Source organism: Sardina pilchardus, chromosome 12, assembly GCF_963854185.1.
Source record: "Sardina pilchardus chromosome 12, fSarPil1.1, whole genome shotgun sequence".
Taxonomy (NCBI): Eukaryota; Metazoa; Chordata; class Actinopteri; order Clupeiformes; family Clupeidae; genus Sardina; species Sardina pilchardus.
The window spans coordinates 32,978,081-32,985,580 of record NC_085005.1 but is presented as its reverse complement, the minus strand read 5'-3'; the positions used below and the strand labels follow the sequence as shown (position 1 = coordinate 32,985,580).

Sequence of the window (7,500 nt, the reverse complement as noted above, 5' to 3'; positions counted from 1 at the left end):
AGGTCCATTAGAAGCCATTTTGGGAACATCCATTAAACTCGGTTCTTGGTTCTCTGTTCCGTGTTCTGGCTGAGTGCTTTGGAACCGGTGTACTGCTACAGTAGCGCCTGTCTTGCTGTGAGCTGATGAATACTTAAACACTCCTATTTACTGCTGTTTTATGAGGGTCTGAGTGTGTGTGTGTGTGTATGTGTGTGTGTGTGTGTGTGTGTGTGTGCGTGCGTGCGTGTAGAACACATGGGGGCTCAGATTGTGATTTATTTATTACTCCCTGACCACACGCACACACACACACACTCACGCACACACTCACAAATAAAACAACTCAACACTATAAAACAGTGTACACTGCACAATATCACACGGTGTTGTGCCGCCGAAATGACATGCATCCTGTAGTGTGGGTCAATTACGATACGAGTCTGCTAAAGAGTAATAACAATTACAATACGAGTCTGCTAAAGAGTAATAACAATTACGATACGAGTCTGCTAAAGAGTAATAACAATTACAATACGAGTCTGCTAAAGAGTAATAACAATTACATTACGAGCCTGCTGAACAGCTATAACAATTATAATACGAGCCTGCTGAACAGCTATAACAATTACGATACGAGTCTGCTAAAGAGTAATAACAATTATAACACGAGTCTGCTGTAGAGTAATAACAATTACGATACGAGTCTGCTAAAGAGTAATAACAATTACGATACGAGTCTGCTAAAGAGTAATAACAATTACAATACGAGTCTGCTGAACAGCTATAACAATTACAATACGAGTCTGCTAAAGAGTAATAACAATTACAATACGAGTCTGCTAAAGAGTAATAACAATTACATTACGAGCCTGCTGAACAGCTATAACAATTATAATACGAGCCTGCTGAACAGCTATAACAATTACGATACGAGTCTGCTAAAGAGTAATAACAATTATAACACGAGTCTGCTATAGAGTAATAACAATTACGATACGAGTCTGCTAAAGAGTAATAACAATTACGATACGAGTCTGCTAAAGAGTAATAACAATTACAATACGAGTCTGCTGAACAGCTATAACAATTACAATACGAGTCTGCTATAGAGTAATAACAATTACAATACGAGTCTGCTGAACAGCTATAACAATTACAATACGAGCCTGCTATAGAGTAATAACAATTACAATACGAGTCTGCTAAAGAGTAATAACAATTACAATACGAGTCTGCTATAGAGTAATAACAATTACGATACGAGTCTGCTATAGAGTAATAACAATTACGATACGAGTCTGCTAAAGAGTAATAACAATTACAATACGGGTCTGCTATAGAGTAATAACAATTACAATACGAGTCTGCTATAGAGTAATAACCAGAGGTGTGGACTCGAGTCATGTGACTTGGACTCGAGTCAGACTCGAGTCATGAATTTGATGACTTTAGACTCGACTTGACAAAATATAAAAAGACTTGCAACTCGACTTGGACTTGAACATCAATGACTCGGACTTTCACTTGGACTTGCGCCTATTGACTTGTAAAGACTTGCTACTTCCCATAAAAAAAACAAAGATAAAAAGACAAAAGTATGTTAACACGGACTGATCTATTTCTGTGTGTGCGCCTGTGCATGTGTGCCAGAGACCCGTATTCGGCACAAGATCCAGTCAAATCACTTAGATTGTTTTGATTCGACAGCGGCCAACCACGCGGAACAAGCTATTAGTCCAGGGCCAGACAACGAACGTGAATGCGCTAGCAAAATGATACCGATTATTTCGTCTGCCTACAAAAATTACGTGGAGACCAACAAGAAACGAATCACGGTGTGTAGAACTTGTTAAATTCCTCCCAGCTTCATCCGAGCCTTCATCACATTAAATCCATTCCACTGACGTTACCAGGAGGAGAATAGCCTACCTTAACGTTTTGTTTTGAGCACTGGTTGTCACTCATTGGATACATATCAAACTCCATGTCATGTAATGGTAGAACGGGACAACACAATGCCATGCCACGGTAACCTACCTTAATCATAGAAGTTAACATTGCAAGATATTTTCTATGACACCAGAAATATTTCCTTTACCTTGTTAGTTTTTTTAACATTCATTTTATTTAATGAAAACTATATCCTTGAACTATGCGTGACTATTTTGCTAAAACCGAATGAAACCTACTTCTTAAAGTGACAGGCACTCAATTAGACCTACACACCACCCCTGCAATATCATTAAAGACAAGTGTAATCAATATGAAGTATTCAAATTACTGAATATTTTTAGCTATAAGTAATTATGCAGATCCTAAAATGCTACAAATTGTTAACAAAATATGTAACGGTTTTGCCTATATATTTTTGTAATGTAATAAACGGTCACTACCTGTTTCACTCAATTTTAAAAAAGACTCGAAAGGACTCGAAATTCAAAACGTAGGACTTGGGACTTGACTTGAGACTTGTTGGCCTTTGACTTGGACTTGACTCGGGACTTGCCTGTCTTGACTCGGGACTTGACTCGGGACTTGAGGGCAATGAATTGAGACTGACTTGTGACTTGCCAAACAATGACTTTGTCCCACCTCTGGTAATAACAATTACAATACGAGTCTGCTGAACAGCTATAACAACTAGAAATGCAATTCCAAGGAATTACCAGTGCATGAAAATGCAAAAAAAAATATAGATAGATCATGTAGATATGGCTACTAAGGTGTAGCTAGGGTAAACATGGTGGTTACATAGTTTAAAGAGAGTTGATAGTGTTTAGGTAGACATTTTAAAGCTCCATTCCTGTTCTAACTTAACTAATGATTTCTAACAGGTATTCTAAAATGTTAACTATGCTAACAATGATAACCAGGTTGATTGGTTTACTTGGCTAATGATTTCTAGCAGTAATGCTAAAAATGCTAACTATGCTAACAATGCTAACCACGTTGATTAGCTAACTTAGCTAATCATTTTTAGCAGTTATGCTAAAATTGCTAACAATGTTAACTATGCTAACAATGCTAACCAGGTTGATTAGCTAACTTAGCTAATAATTTTTAGCAGTTATGCTAAAAATGCTAACTATGCTAACAATGTTAACTATGCTAACCATGCTAACTAGCTAACTTGGTACTGAGGACTTTTATTCTGAAACATTTGTTGATGGGGTATCCATGGCTGCCACTATCAGGAATAAAGAAGTTACTGTAGTAAAATCAGGTTGGTTGCTATGGAAACGGTCATAAACGCTTAATTTTGATGGTTGCTATGTTGGTTGCTAGGTGCATGGAGGTCTCATGTAGTTGACTGGAGGCATAGTTGATGATAACTGACAGTTGGAATGGTTGAACAGTTAAATAGTTGAGTAGTTTCAATGGTTAAATGATTTAATAGTGTATTATTGCAGTGAGGACTTTTATTTTGAAACAGTTGTGGAAAGAGAGTTCAACAGGATATGTAGTCTTCACAGAGAGATTGTATGCTTAAAGCCTGAGAGAGAGAGCTGCTGCAGGTGGAGCTGGCCACCTGGCATAAGATTCTAATTGCTTAATGATCCGATTGTGATGTCATAGAGGCCAATGTTAAGTCTATGGGGAAATTTTTAATAGTTTTTAATTTATAGTTTAAAAAGTATAAAAGTTACAAAGTTGAAAAATACTTAGCAGCATTCCCCTATTTAAGACCTACGTTGCGACGTTTGAATGAAGTTTCTAAGTTAAACGGTTCAAGCTGAATAGAAAAAATGAATTTGGTAAGCGGAATAATAATAATAACTAGAAATGCAATTCCAAGGAATTACCAGTGCATGAAAATGCAAAAATATATAGATAGATAATGTAGATATGGTTACTAAGGTGTAGCTAGGGTAAACATGGTGGTTGCATAGTTTAAAGAGAGTTAATGTGTGAAGGTAGACAGTTTAAAGGTTAAACATTCCAGTTGTAACTTAACTAATGATTTCTAAAAGGTATGTTAAAATGTTAACAATGATAACCAGGTTGATTGGTTTACTAAGCTAATGATTTCTAACAGTTATGGTAAAAATTTTAACAATGCTAACTATGTTAACAATGCTAACCAGGTTGATCAGCTAACTTAACTAATGATTTCTAACAAAAATGTTAAAAATGTTAACTATGCTAACAATGCTAACTATGCTAGCAATGTTAACCAGGTTGATTAGCTAACCTAGCTAATGATTTCTATCAGTTATGCTAAAAATGCTAACTATGCTAACAATGCTAACTATGCTAACCAGGTTGATTAGCTAACTTAGCTAATCATTTCTAGCAGTTATGTTAAAAATGCTAACTACGTTAACAATGTCAACTATGCTAACAATGCCAACCAGGTTGATTAGCTAACTTAGCTAATCATTTCTAGCAGTTATGCTAAAAATGCTAACTATGCTAACAATGCTAACTATGTTAGCAATGCTAACTAGGTTGATTAGCTAACTTAGCTAATCATTTCTAGCAGCTATGCTAAAAATGCTAACGATGCTAACTATGCTAACCATGCTAACTAGCTAACTTGCTACTGAGGACTTTTATTTTGAAACATTTGTTGATAGGGTATCCATGGCTGCCACTATCAGGAATAAAGAAGTTACTGTAGTAAAATCATGTTGGTTGCTATGGAAACGGTCATAAACGCTTAATTTTGATGGTTGCTATGTTGGTTGCCAGGTACATGGAGGTCTCATGTAGTTGACTGGAGGCATAGTTGATGATAACTGACAGTTGGAATGGTTGAACAGTTAAATAGTTGAGTAGTTTCAATGGTTAAATGATTTAATAGTGTATTATTGCAGTGAGGACTTTTATTTTGAAACGGTTGTGGAAAGACGAAACAGGTTAACAGGATATGTAGTCTTCACAGAGAGTTGTATGCTTAAAGCCTGAGAGAGAGAGGGCTGCTGCAGGTGGGGCTGGCCACCTGGCATAAGATTCTAATTGCTTAACGACCCGACTGTGATGTCATAGAGGCCAATGTTAAGTCTATGGGGAAATTTTTAATAGTTTTTAATTTATAGTTTAAAAAGTATAAAAGTTACAAAGTTGAAAAATACTTAGCAGCATGCCCCTATTGAAGACCTACGTTACAACGTTTGAATGAAGTTTCTAGGTTAAACGGTTCAAGCTGAATAGAAAAAATGAATTTGGTAAGCGGAATAATAAGAAGAAGAAGAAGAAGAAGAAGCCTAGGAAGAACAGTACAGTGCATTTTCATGCACTGTAACTAGAAATGCAATTCCAAGGAATTACCAGTGCATGAAAATGCAAAAATAGATAGATAATGTAGATATGGTTACTAAGGTGTAGCTAGGGTAAACATGGTGGTTGCATAGTTTACAGAGAGTTGATAGTGTGAAGGTAGACAGTTTAAAGATGAAACATTCCAGTTCTAACTTAACTAATGATTTCTATTCATGTTAAAATGTTGATTAGCTAACTTAGCTAATGATTTCTAGCAGTTACGTTAAAAATGCTAATTATGCTAGCAATGCTAACTTTACTAACAATGCTAACCAGGTTGATTAGCTAACTTAACCAATGATTTCTAGCAGTAATGCTAAAAATGCTTACTATGCTAACAATGCTAAATTTGCTAACAATGCTAACCAGGTTGATTAGCTAACTTAGTTGATGTTTTTTTGCAGTTATGCTAAAAATGCTAACTATGCTAACAATGCTAACTATGCTAACCATGCTAACTTGCTAGTGAGGACTTTTATTTTGAAACATTTGTTGCTAGGGTATCCATGGTGGCCACTATCAGGAAACAATAAGTTACTGCAGTATAATCATGTTGGTTGCTATGGAAACAGTCATAAACACTTAATTTTAATGGTTGCTATGTTGGTTGCTAGGTACATGGAGGTTTCATGTAGTTGACTGGAGGCATAGTGGATGATAACTGACAGTTGGAATGGTTGAACAGTTCAATAGTTGAGTAGTTTCAATGGTTAAATTATTTAATAGTGTATTATTGCAGTGAGGACCTTTATTTTGAAACAGTTGTGGACAGAGGAAGTAGTGAAACAGGATCTGTAGTCTTAATGAGATTGTATGCCTAAAGCCTGAGACAGAAGGTGCCTCTCATAGCGTTTACGCGTCCTCTCTCGCTCCTCACTGATCTATATAAAGAATGATGAAGCGGCAACAATGGGATAGTCTAGCCCTTCTTCTATCTTTCTTTATGTAGATCATTGAGGATCGAGGAGCGAGGGAGGACATATAAACGCTGCTTGAGAGGGACCCACAGTAAATACTTTAAAAGTTGTATGTAGATAGTCTAATTAATGTTGATAGACAGAATGTTTAATGGATGTTGATAGGCAGATTGTTTAATAGATATTGATTGACAGTTTAATGGGTGGATGAGTGAATGGTCTGAAGAAGATGAATGGATAGAAGGTTGGATGGAATGTGCCTTATATTCTTGTTAAGAGAGACACTGATACAGCTCTCTGAGAGTAGTTGACACAGGTGTAATCAATTTAACTGGCTAGTCTTAAGAGAGCCAGAGTACTCTTAAAGCCTGAGACAGAATAAATAATTTAAAAGTTGAATGTAGATAGTCTAATTAATGTTGATAGACAAAGAGTTTAATGGATGTTGATAGACAGATTGTTTAATAGATGTTGATAGACAGTTTAATGGGTGGATGAGTGAATGGTCTGAAGAAGATGAATGGATAGAATGTTGGATGGAATGTGCCTTATATTCTTGTAGAATGGAGAGACACAGCTCTCTACTGAGAGTAGTGGATACAGATACAGGTGTAATCAATTTAACTGGCTAGTCTTAAGAGAGCCAGCCTGAGACAGAGTAGATTGCTTAAAAGTTCAATGTAGAGCGTCTAATTGATGTTGTTGATAGGCAGACTGTTTAGAATGGGTGGATGAGTGAATGGTTTGAAGAAGATGAATGGATATAAAGTTGGATGGAATTAGGAGGACTTATTTTGATACTGTTGTGCGCAGAGGATACAGGGGAACAGAATATGTAGTCTTCAGAGAGGAGCCTGAGAGAAACTGACAGTTGGTGCCCAGGTGGCTGACCAGCTGGGGTAACATTCTAATTGCTGCCGTGATGTCATAATGAGCAATGTTAAGTCTATGGGGAAATTGTTAATAGTTTTTAATTTATAGTTTAAAAAGTATAAAAGTTACAAAGTTAAAAAATACATTGCGCTGATGTCCTAAGCAAGACCTTCGTAACACAGTTTGAATGAAGTTTCTACGTTAAACGGTTCAAGCTGAATTGCGTGCGTTAGAAGAAGAATAATAAGAAGTAGTAGAAGAAGAAGAAGAAGAAGAAGCCTAGGGATAACAGTACAGTGCATTTTCATGCACTGTAATAATAATAAGAAGAAGAAGCCTAGGAAGAACAGTACAGTGCATTTTCATGCACTGTAACTAGAGAATGTAATTCCAAGGAAATTACGAGTGCATGAAAATGCAAAAATGTACAGATAAATCATGTAGATATGGTTACTAAGGTGTTGCT

The 7,500-nt window shown here is 36.3% G+C and overlaps 1 protein-coding gene across 1 annotated transcript in view; it reads right to left on the bottom strand.

Annotated features, from left to right (window-relative positions):
• LOC134097550 (protein EFR3 homolog B-like) overlaps positions 1-7,500 on the bottom strand; it is a 56,949-nt gene that overhangs the window by 19,673 nt on the left and 29,776 nt on the right. The gene's annotated exons all lie outside the window — the stretch shown is intronic.